The sequence below is a fragment of the Oratosquilla oratoria genome, chromosome 30, assembly GCF_046742065.1.
Source record: "Oratosquilla oratoria isolate Oo_2021 chromosome 30, ASM4674206v1, whole genome shotgun sequence".
Classification (NCBI taxonomy): Eukaryota; Metazoa; Arthropoda; class Malacostraca; order Stomatopoda; family Squillidae; genus Oratosquilla; species Oratosquilla oratoria.
Window position 1 is genome coordinate 16,161,269 of NC_134806.1, and position 10,000 is coordinate 16,171,268.

The following is a 10,000-nucleotide window of genomic DNA, read 5'->3' on the forward strand; positions in this document are numbered from 1 at the left end:
TAATACTACCGGAAACTCCCCCGCCCGAGGTGTTTCCAGAGACCCATGGAAGAGTCTAAGGACCTCAGCCAGGTACCATGAGGCCACGGGTTTCCAATGGATTTTGAGGCAACAGTTATTGTAGTAGACTTCAAGTCTAAACGTATGATTGTATACTAGATTCCGCCAGTCGATTCTATTCACCCTGGATGGGGACACCTTTCTGCAGTAAAGAAATTAAAGGAGATGAGCCCGCAGATACGGGGCCCGGGGTTGGGGGTGGAGGGGTTGGGGGTGGAGGGGTGGTTGGATGGAGAGTTGAGGAAGAAGGGTCGAGGTACATAGGTAAGGGAGGAGGGGTCTGATGGGAGGGAGAGAGGGAGAGGGAGGGAGGGAGGGAGGGGGGGTTGCACTACGGGAACTCAAGACCTACACAACCTAATCTACTAATTGGTTTTGGAATTTGGTGAAGGAAGGGAGGAAGGGAGGGAGTGAGGAAGGGGATTCGACGAGCGAGCAATGGCGGGCTGGAAGGGCGAATTCGACGACCGAGGCTTCCCTTCGCCTCTCGCAGTTGATGGTGATCCTTCGGTGGACGTAGCTTTGTGTATTGCTCCATTTTATCTGTTTCGTTCACTTCTTTTTCGAAATATTTTTCTTCTTTGTTTTCTTCTATCTTTCCCTTTTTTTCTCTCTTTCTCTCCTTCTTTCTTTCTTTTCTCTTTCTTTTTTTCACTTTTTGCTTTCCTTAATTTTGTTTCTTTCTCTCCCTTTCTTTCTTTTTCTTTCTTTCTTTCTTTTTCTTTTTTCTTTTTCTTTCTCTTTTTCTCTTTTTCTTTCTTTCTTTCTCTATATTTATTTTTCCTTTCTTTCTTTCTTTTTGTTTTCTTTTTGTCTTTCCTTTAGTCTTTTCCTTTTTCTTCTTTTCTTTGTTGTTTCTTTTCCTCCCGTTTTCTTCCTTGTTTGCCTTATGTTGCATCCTTTCTTTCACAATTTTCGGATTATTTTTATTTTTCTCCATCTAACTTATTTTGTGTGTATGTTATTGTGTTTGTGTGTGTATGCATACTATATATGTATTGGAAATTAGTATGTTATAACACATATGTAAAAGTTCACTATTAACCCACTATCGGAGAAAAAATGACGGAAGTACAGGGAAACTGTATATTTCGACTACCATCTGTAGTCCTCTTCAGTAGAATTCTGCTGAAGAGGACTACAGATAGTAGTCGAAATATACAGTTTCCCTGTACTTCTGTCATTTTTTCTCCGATAGTGAGTTAATAGTGAACTATATATGTATGTATATTGTGTAGATAGATGGGTGAATAGATATATTATAGGCAGGTAGATCATTAATCTGCACGTTGTGATTCTTTCACGTTATTTCCACGCACTTGATCCTTGTCTAAATGTTGTTTTAGATATTATGCTTTTTGTTCTTCGTTCATGTTATTTCGTTATACTCTATGTCTTTCTCGATATTGTTCTAGATGTTCCGCCCATTGTTCATCGTTCATCTTCTCTCTTCCTCTCTGTTCTCTTTCTCTTTGGTGTCGACCATATTCCGTATTTTGTGTTTAATCATACTAACTGGTGGCACAATCGGTAGCGTGTTGTTCTCGTATTCGTTTAGCTGTGGGTTCGAGTCTCGCATTTCTCCCAGATTCCGAGAGCCTCATAGGGCATAGGTGACGGCTTCGGCCGCAGCCACTAAGCGCCTCCTGACGTAGGTTCCTTATTTTTTTCCCTCTTCTCATGCAGTGCCTTTGTCTCGTTCAACGTCTTTGTTGCTAACTCGTTCGCTTAATTACTTTCTCTTGTTGTTTCAATTCTTTGGTTTCGTTCCACGATTCAGTGTGAACTAACAATGTAATTATTGATTGTTTATGCTTTACCAAGAGGCTTAGGAAACTGAAATATTAATACGAACTCCGGTTATTGAAAGAAGTATTGTCAATGCATTGCCCTTTTGCTTGTAACAATGGTCCAATGCAAGATTAGATTAATTTAACAGCAAGGAGTTCAATAACCCAGTGCACGATTTATCCAAAATAAAAGAATATTGATCCAGAATAAACTTTCTCTTTTGGAAGGGATTAAGAATATTCGCTTTATCGTAACAGAACCGAGACATATTTTGACTTCCGCCATAGATCTGAGCAAAGATAAGTTGCTCTTCAGTATCGCTTATATCAACGCCGCGCGGCCTGAACTAGATTCTCATGTACGAGAATTCAAACAGTAGATAACATCTGGAAACTGGAGGGAGATTGATGTCGCTGTTGGGTAGGTTTCAGTATCCTGATGAATGCAAGATCTTTGTCGATTTAAAATAGAGGGGAACTTTTCATAGGTATATTGGGTACTGTTACAACAACAGTGTGGAGAAATTCGCATCCTATCGATATATAATATGGCAAAAAAAAAAAAAAAATGCGTGTTACCTGAAACGTGTGGAGAGAAATGATTATACTGCCACAACCCATTAATGATGTATCAACAACAGTATACGCAGTATTTATAATAGGAATTCCTGTTGGATCCTTGTCACCTAAAGGTTCACACACATTACTTTATGTGCTAAGGAAGAGTGTGTCATTACAAGGTGAGTAAACATTGCCCAGGCAGATATAAGTATTGTATGTATATATTTACACACACACACACACACACACACACACACACACACACACACACACACACACACACACACACACACACACACACACACACACACACACACACACACACACACACACACACACACACACACACACACACACACACACACACACATATACACACACATATACACACACACATATATATATCATATATATATATATATATATATATATACATATATATGTATGTGCTTAAAAGTGGCAGTCTGCCGACAAGATTGACTAGATAAACACCATATGAGGACGGAGCCTTTATTTGTACGACGTTTCGCTTATTACAGCTTTTTCAAGTACAAGTTGAGATACAAATGCTTGAGATTAAATAAGGGGAAAGGAGGGAACGGGGAGAGAAAAAGGGGGGGGGGAAGGAAGAGGAGGAGGAGGAGGAGGAGGAGGGTGGGGGGATGGACACTGGGAAAGGATGAGAATGCTGGCCCAAACGTCCGTGAGCGAAATGTCCACAAAGGGTGGTTTAAGTATTTAATATTTTGCTGGCCATGGGTATTAGGGGAATAATGTGAGGAGATATGTTAAACATGCCCCTGTTTTGTTCAATAGTGTTCGTTCCTTGAATGATTGCTGCTTCTAAACACTTCCTGCGGATTTTGTCTGGTTCCCGCATCAGCAGCTCTGCATTCTTCCAGTCCATAAGATGGTTTTCCTTGTTTCTATGTGTCACACATGCATTGGTGGTGACATCATGCCTGACGTCGTAACGGTGTTCACGTATTCGTGTATTCAGGTCGCGTGACGTTTCTCCGATGTAAACTTTATCACATCCTGAACACGGAATACGATAAACACCGGCTTTGGTGCTCGGTGTCTGGTTGTTGTGTGTTTCCGTCTTCGTGATGTCTTTTATTGTTCTGCTTGTCTGGCACACTATTTCCAAGTTGGTGGTTCACCACCGCTGACAAGGGAGGTGGAGTAGTGGTGATGGACAGTTCAGACTACGAGAGGAAGATGAAATATCTGCTCAGTGATGTTAATACATATCGTGAAGTCTCCCAGGCAGAAGTAGACAACGAGACGAAGAACTTCGCATACAAGGTAAGAAAAATTCTCAAAAATTCAGATGCAGGTAAAAAGCTCCTTTGCTAATTGCCAAATCTCCCACGCACAGCTACGATGTATGGTCTGCCCAAAACACAAAAAAAATGATATTCCAATGAGACCTATAACATCAGGGATAGGAAGTGCTCCCCACAGATTAGCAGGTACGTTGGCCAGATATCTATCCCCCCTCCTGGGAACATCTCAGACACTCAGGGGACCTACTAGACAGAATCCGAGATATCTCCGCCAGAAACAAGAAGTTGGCCAGCCTGGACGTGAAAAGTCTCTTCACATGTGTCCCCTCGGATAAGGTAATACAGCTCCTTAGTGATAGAATCGAGAAGGAGAAAATCGACTTCCCCCTGCCCCCCAACCATTTTGTCGATTTGATCAAACTTTGTGTTGAATTTAATTATTTTAAATTCCAGGACAGTTTCTTCCACCAGAAATTTGGCATGGCCATGGGCTCTCCATTAAGTGCAGTCCTGGCTAATTTATTCATGGAATTTCTAGAAACAGGACCCTTTGCCAACATCGTTCCCGAGCATGTGACCTGGCTGCGATATGTGGACGATATCTTACTCGTCACACCCAGGCGTTTCAATCTTCAGCGCTTGCAGACGGCCTTAAACGAAGTGGAGCCCACCATTCAGTTTTCCCTAGAGGAAGAAATCCACGATTCTCTTCCTTTCCTGGACACACACATCTTTAAGTACGGTAACCAATTTGAATTCAAAGTGTATAGAAAGCCTACCAACAAAAATGATTTAATTCATTTCTACTCCGACCATGATATAAGGACCAAGAGAGGAGTAGTAATAGGTTTTTTCCTTAGGGCATTTAGGATATGTAGTGCAAAATACTTAGAAGAAGAGTGCAGGTTTATTAAAGAGACCTTTTTAACACTAAAATTTCCAGAGTTTCTTTTAGATAATTGCAAACAGCAGGCCGCTAAGATTCGGGAAAGCCGTAGGCAGCAGGACAGCACAACTAGACGTCTCGTGTTGCCAACCGGCGACGTTGCCACCAACCTGACACGTCTTTTAAGAACCACCAACTTGGAAATAGTGTGCCAGACAAGCAGAACAATAAAAGACATCACGAAGACGGAAACACACAACAACCAGACACCGAGCACCAAAGCCGGTGTTTATCGTATTCCGTGTTCAGGATGTGATAAAGTTTACATCGGAGAAACGTCACGCGACCTGAATACACGAATACGTGAACACCGTTACGACGTCAGGCATGATGTCACCACCAATGCATGTGTGACACATAGAAACAAGGAAAACCATCTTATGGACTGGAAGAATGCAGAGCTGCTGATGCGGGAACCAGACAAAATCCGCAGGAAGTGTTTAGAAGCAGCAATCATTCAAGGAACGAACACTATTGAACAAAACAGGGGCATGTTTAACATATCTCCTCACATTATTCCCCTAATACCCATGGCCAGCAAAATATTAAATACTTAAACCACCCTTTGTGGACATTTCGCTCACGGACGTTTGGGCCAGCATTCTCATCCTTTCCCAGTGTCCATCCCCCCACCCTCCTCCTCCTCCTCCTCCTCCTCTTCCTTCCCCCCCCCTTTTTCTCTCCCCGTTCCCTCCTTTCCCCTTATTTAATCTCAAGCATTTGTATCTCAACTTGTACTTGAAAAAGCTGTAATAAGCGAAACGTCGTACAAATAAAGGCTCCGTCCTCATATGGTGTTTATCTAGTCAATATATGTATGTATATGTATATATATATATGTAATATGTATATATATATGTAATATGTATATATATATATGTATGTATATGTATATATATATATGTATGTATATGTATATATGTATATATATATATATGTAATATATATATATATATATATATATATTACAAATATAATCGCAAAAACACGTGTCTAAATGATCATGCAGAAACCACAGTTGTTTACAATTCATTGAATCCAGTTTTATAAGGAGCAATTTTGATAATAACATCAACTTCAGTTTAGGTTTATTTAAACTACATAATTTCATCATTAGTAGATTAGTAAAGCAGTACCATGACTCCTAATTGTGCCAGATGTATATATATATATATATATATATATATATATATATATATATATATATATATATATATATTATATATATGTATGCATAGATATATGTATATATATATATATTTTATATACAGTATATACATGCATATATATATATATTATATATATATGCATAGATATATGTATATATATATTTTATATATATACATGCATATATATATATATATATATATATATATACATGCATACATACACACGCGAATATACATATCCTGCGTATAAAATGTATGCACAGCTTTTCCTAGGCATAGGCCGTCCAAATCCAATTCGAAAAGCCTCGAGACCGACGTGACGACGTGGCGTGTGTAATTCAATCGCCTACATTACGTTGGTGAATGTATCTCCGACGATGACGCACGGGGAATCATATTTACAAATTTAGACTCTTCCACGTTTCGATCTCCACGGTCGTCTCTCCCCGTGAGAGACTTTTCAAGATATCTCTCCTAGAGATCTCTACGCTTTTCGCCTTTGACGGCTGCTTCGTTAGGTGGTGACTTTAGTGATTTTGTTCTGTCTAACGCCAGGTGATTTGATTCAACTATGGGGGGTAGGAGGGGAAATCTTTCGGTTTAGAAGATCTCCTTCCTACAGTTTCCTGAAATTGGGTCTCTGAGTCCTCTTGGAGTCGAAATTTTGGTTTTGATTCTCGAGGGACCTTGCTGCATCGTTATCAGGTTGTCAGGAAAACAAGAAGACACCAAGATTACCCATAAGATTCTAATTGGGTGGTGGAAGCTTCAACTCTTTGTGGCTGAATGGTTTGTTTCTTTAAAGCTAAATAGAAACAGGGCTTCATAAAAGGGGCTCTTAATCTCTTCGTCACGGGAGCTCTTCTCTTAACATGCCATAAGAACATAAGAACATAAAAATGAAGGAGACTGCAAGAGACCATAAGGCCTACACTAGGCAGCTCCGTATCCATCACCACCTGTTATCCCCATCCATAAAGTTGCCATGTGACGTTATGCAGAATAAATTAATTAAAGACGGACAATGTAGCAATGAGGTTATGACTGATGGTTGACGTTCAAAAAAAAAAAAAAAAATCTAAAGAGTGAACTAGTGAATGATCCACTTGCAGTAGAAATTCTATATCTTTTTTTTTCAATAATTCTGCCGTAACCCATAGTACCATGTGGTTAAACGCGAATTAAATCATCTGGGGTTAACTAGAATAAAGTTTATCGAGTCCGGCACACTGGGTAAGAGAATAACTGAGATCACCCTAACATCCTTTACAACAGTAAAGTCTCATAAGCCGATTAAGATGGTCTTCTGTGATCATATATATATATATATATATATATATATATATATATATACATATATACTTACACACACACACACACACACACACACACACACACACACACACACACACACACACACACACACACACACACACACACACACACACACACACACACACATATTATATATATATATTATATATTATATATATACACACATATATATACATACATACATATATATATATATATATATATATATATCCTTTGTTAGGAGAAAGCACGTAAATGTAAAATGATTGTATGATTTTACCAAATGTTGAAATATTGGTTATTTTTTTTATTTGATTTTATCGCAGACGGAAATACAATGAACGAGTCGTAAGATGTTTAAAGTTTGCCTCAATTCTCTTACGGCGAAATACCGTTCACCATGTAGTGTTAACAACCCATTACAATGGTTAGGTTAAAGATTATTCACGAACTCCTCCTGGGTTTTTCCAGATAGACCCCTATAACCATATATATTCTGAAACCTTATAACCCAAGGTACTTTATCTGCCTGTTTGTTTGTTCACGAACTCCTTCTAGGGTTTTGGAGATAGACCCCCATAACCAGATATATTCTGATACCCTATTACTCCAGGTACTTAGATACTATATTTGATTAAAAAAATATTTTGGTTAGGGTTAAGGGTTAAAGTTAGGTGGGGTATGGTTAGGTTAGGGATTATTCACGAACTCCTCCTAGGTTTTTGCAGATAGACACCTAAAACCATATATAACACAAGGTTCTTGGATAACTATCTTTTATTTGTCTGTCTGTCTGTTTGTTTGTTTGTTCACGAATTCCTTCTAGGGTTTTTGCAGATAGACCCCTATCAACATATATATTCTGAAATCTTATAACCCAAGGTACTTGAATAACTATCATTTGTCTGTCTGTTTGTTTGTTCACGAACTCCTCTTATGGTTTTGGAGATAGACCCCCATAACCATATATATTCTGATATCCTATCACTACAGGTACTTAGATAACTATATTTCACTTCCAATTTTTTTTTATTTTGGTTAGGGTTAAGGGTTAAAGTTAGGTGGGGTATGGTTAGGTTAGGGATTATTCACGAACTTGCAGCAACGCGCGGGTAATTTGGCTAGTACACACACACACACACACACACACACACACACACACACACACACATATATATATATATATATATATATATATATATGTATATATATGTATATTTACATACGTATATATATGCAGATAAATATATACATATACAAATATATATATATATATATATATATATATATATATATATTATTCAAGCCAGGGCGACCTCATTTAGACGAAAAGCAACCTCTGGAAGAAAGAAAAAAAAGTTTGATCGAGATCGCATTCTCTTCGTGTCTATCCTTTGAGCGAATAGAACCACTTGTCCTTGGGGGACAGAACAAAAATATGCAACAGAGGCCGTTCTGTTGAAAGAGTTGGACTCTTTAAACGCCCTCAGAGGTTCCTCTCTCTGCTCATTTCTTAGACTCAGTGGAACACGAAATTAGTAGAGATGTTCCTCCAACAGAAATTCATAAAGTCCACACTCCAACATTGAGGATGACCTTGTCATGATGATACCAAAGACACTAGGTCACATGAAGCGTCAGGGGAGGTTAAAAGAAGCCAAGCTGTCCCCTTACGATTCATCAGTGTTTTTGAACTTCTGTCCATGAGAGGAATGACCTTACGTGATTTATAATAATGAAAAAGGCGTGGGGTCCCGTTCGAGGTCAATGGAGTATAGAGGAACAAAAAAACTCCTTTATAGAACATCAATGCGGACCCACTGGGAAATACAACCTTGGATATAAAAAAAATTAAGTCTAACCGGAAACACCCCGAGATACCATAAACAGAAAAATCAAGGGCTAATATTTTCCTGGCTAAGGGCAAATGATTTTATCAAATCATAAGGATAGAGAGACGAGCTCTGCCCAATAAAGGATTAACCTTTCTCAACCGAATCAATATAATTTAACTCAGTCAAAGACGCCATAGAGCAAGCGGTCGCGTAGGTGAGCGACAGCGTTCGTTCCTCATCTATTATTTCAGGAGCTTCAGGAATCCCTCTGGCCTCCCGGACGGGGACATGGCCGATGTCCTGGGGGGAGAGCAAAGGAATGTTCCTGAAATCCGAATAGGATCTGATTTATCGCGGGAATGACCAGTACACTGAAGCGTCGCCCACTCCACGATTTTCTTGAAAACAGATCTTTGTAGGATGTTGGAGGTGGAACCGACGGAGGACATCAGAAGGAATGCGTATCTTCGTATAAGACGAAGAAAGGAAGTCCCTCGTCCAGGGAATTATTTATACACGACACGTACTGGGATTAATATTCTCACACGCAGAACACCAGTACAGTGTGTGTGTGTGTGTGTGTGTGTGTGTGTGTGTGTGTGTGTGTGTGTGTGTGTGTGTGTGTGTGTGTGTGTGTGTGTGTGTTTGTATGAGGATCACAGACTGATCGGAATATGCACAGTTCATATGCATATATATATATATCTATATATCTATATATATATATATATAGATATATATACATATATATGTATATATATACATATATATATACATATATATCTATATATCTATATATCATATATCTATATATATATATGCATACATATATATATATATATATATATACATATATATATATATATACATATTTGAATAATTCGCTAGTGGACAGCGACATCAATCATACAATCCATGACCGTCGCGCAGAGGATTCGAACCACCGCCTATAGATTACGAGTTAGTACACTTTTAGATCGTCTGTGGTCGAGTGGTTAAAGGCGGGTGCTGTGGACTCTCTTGAGTCTATAGGCGG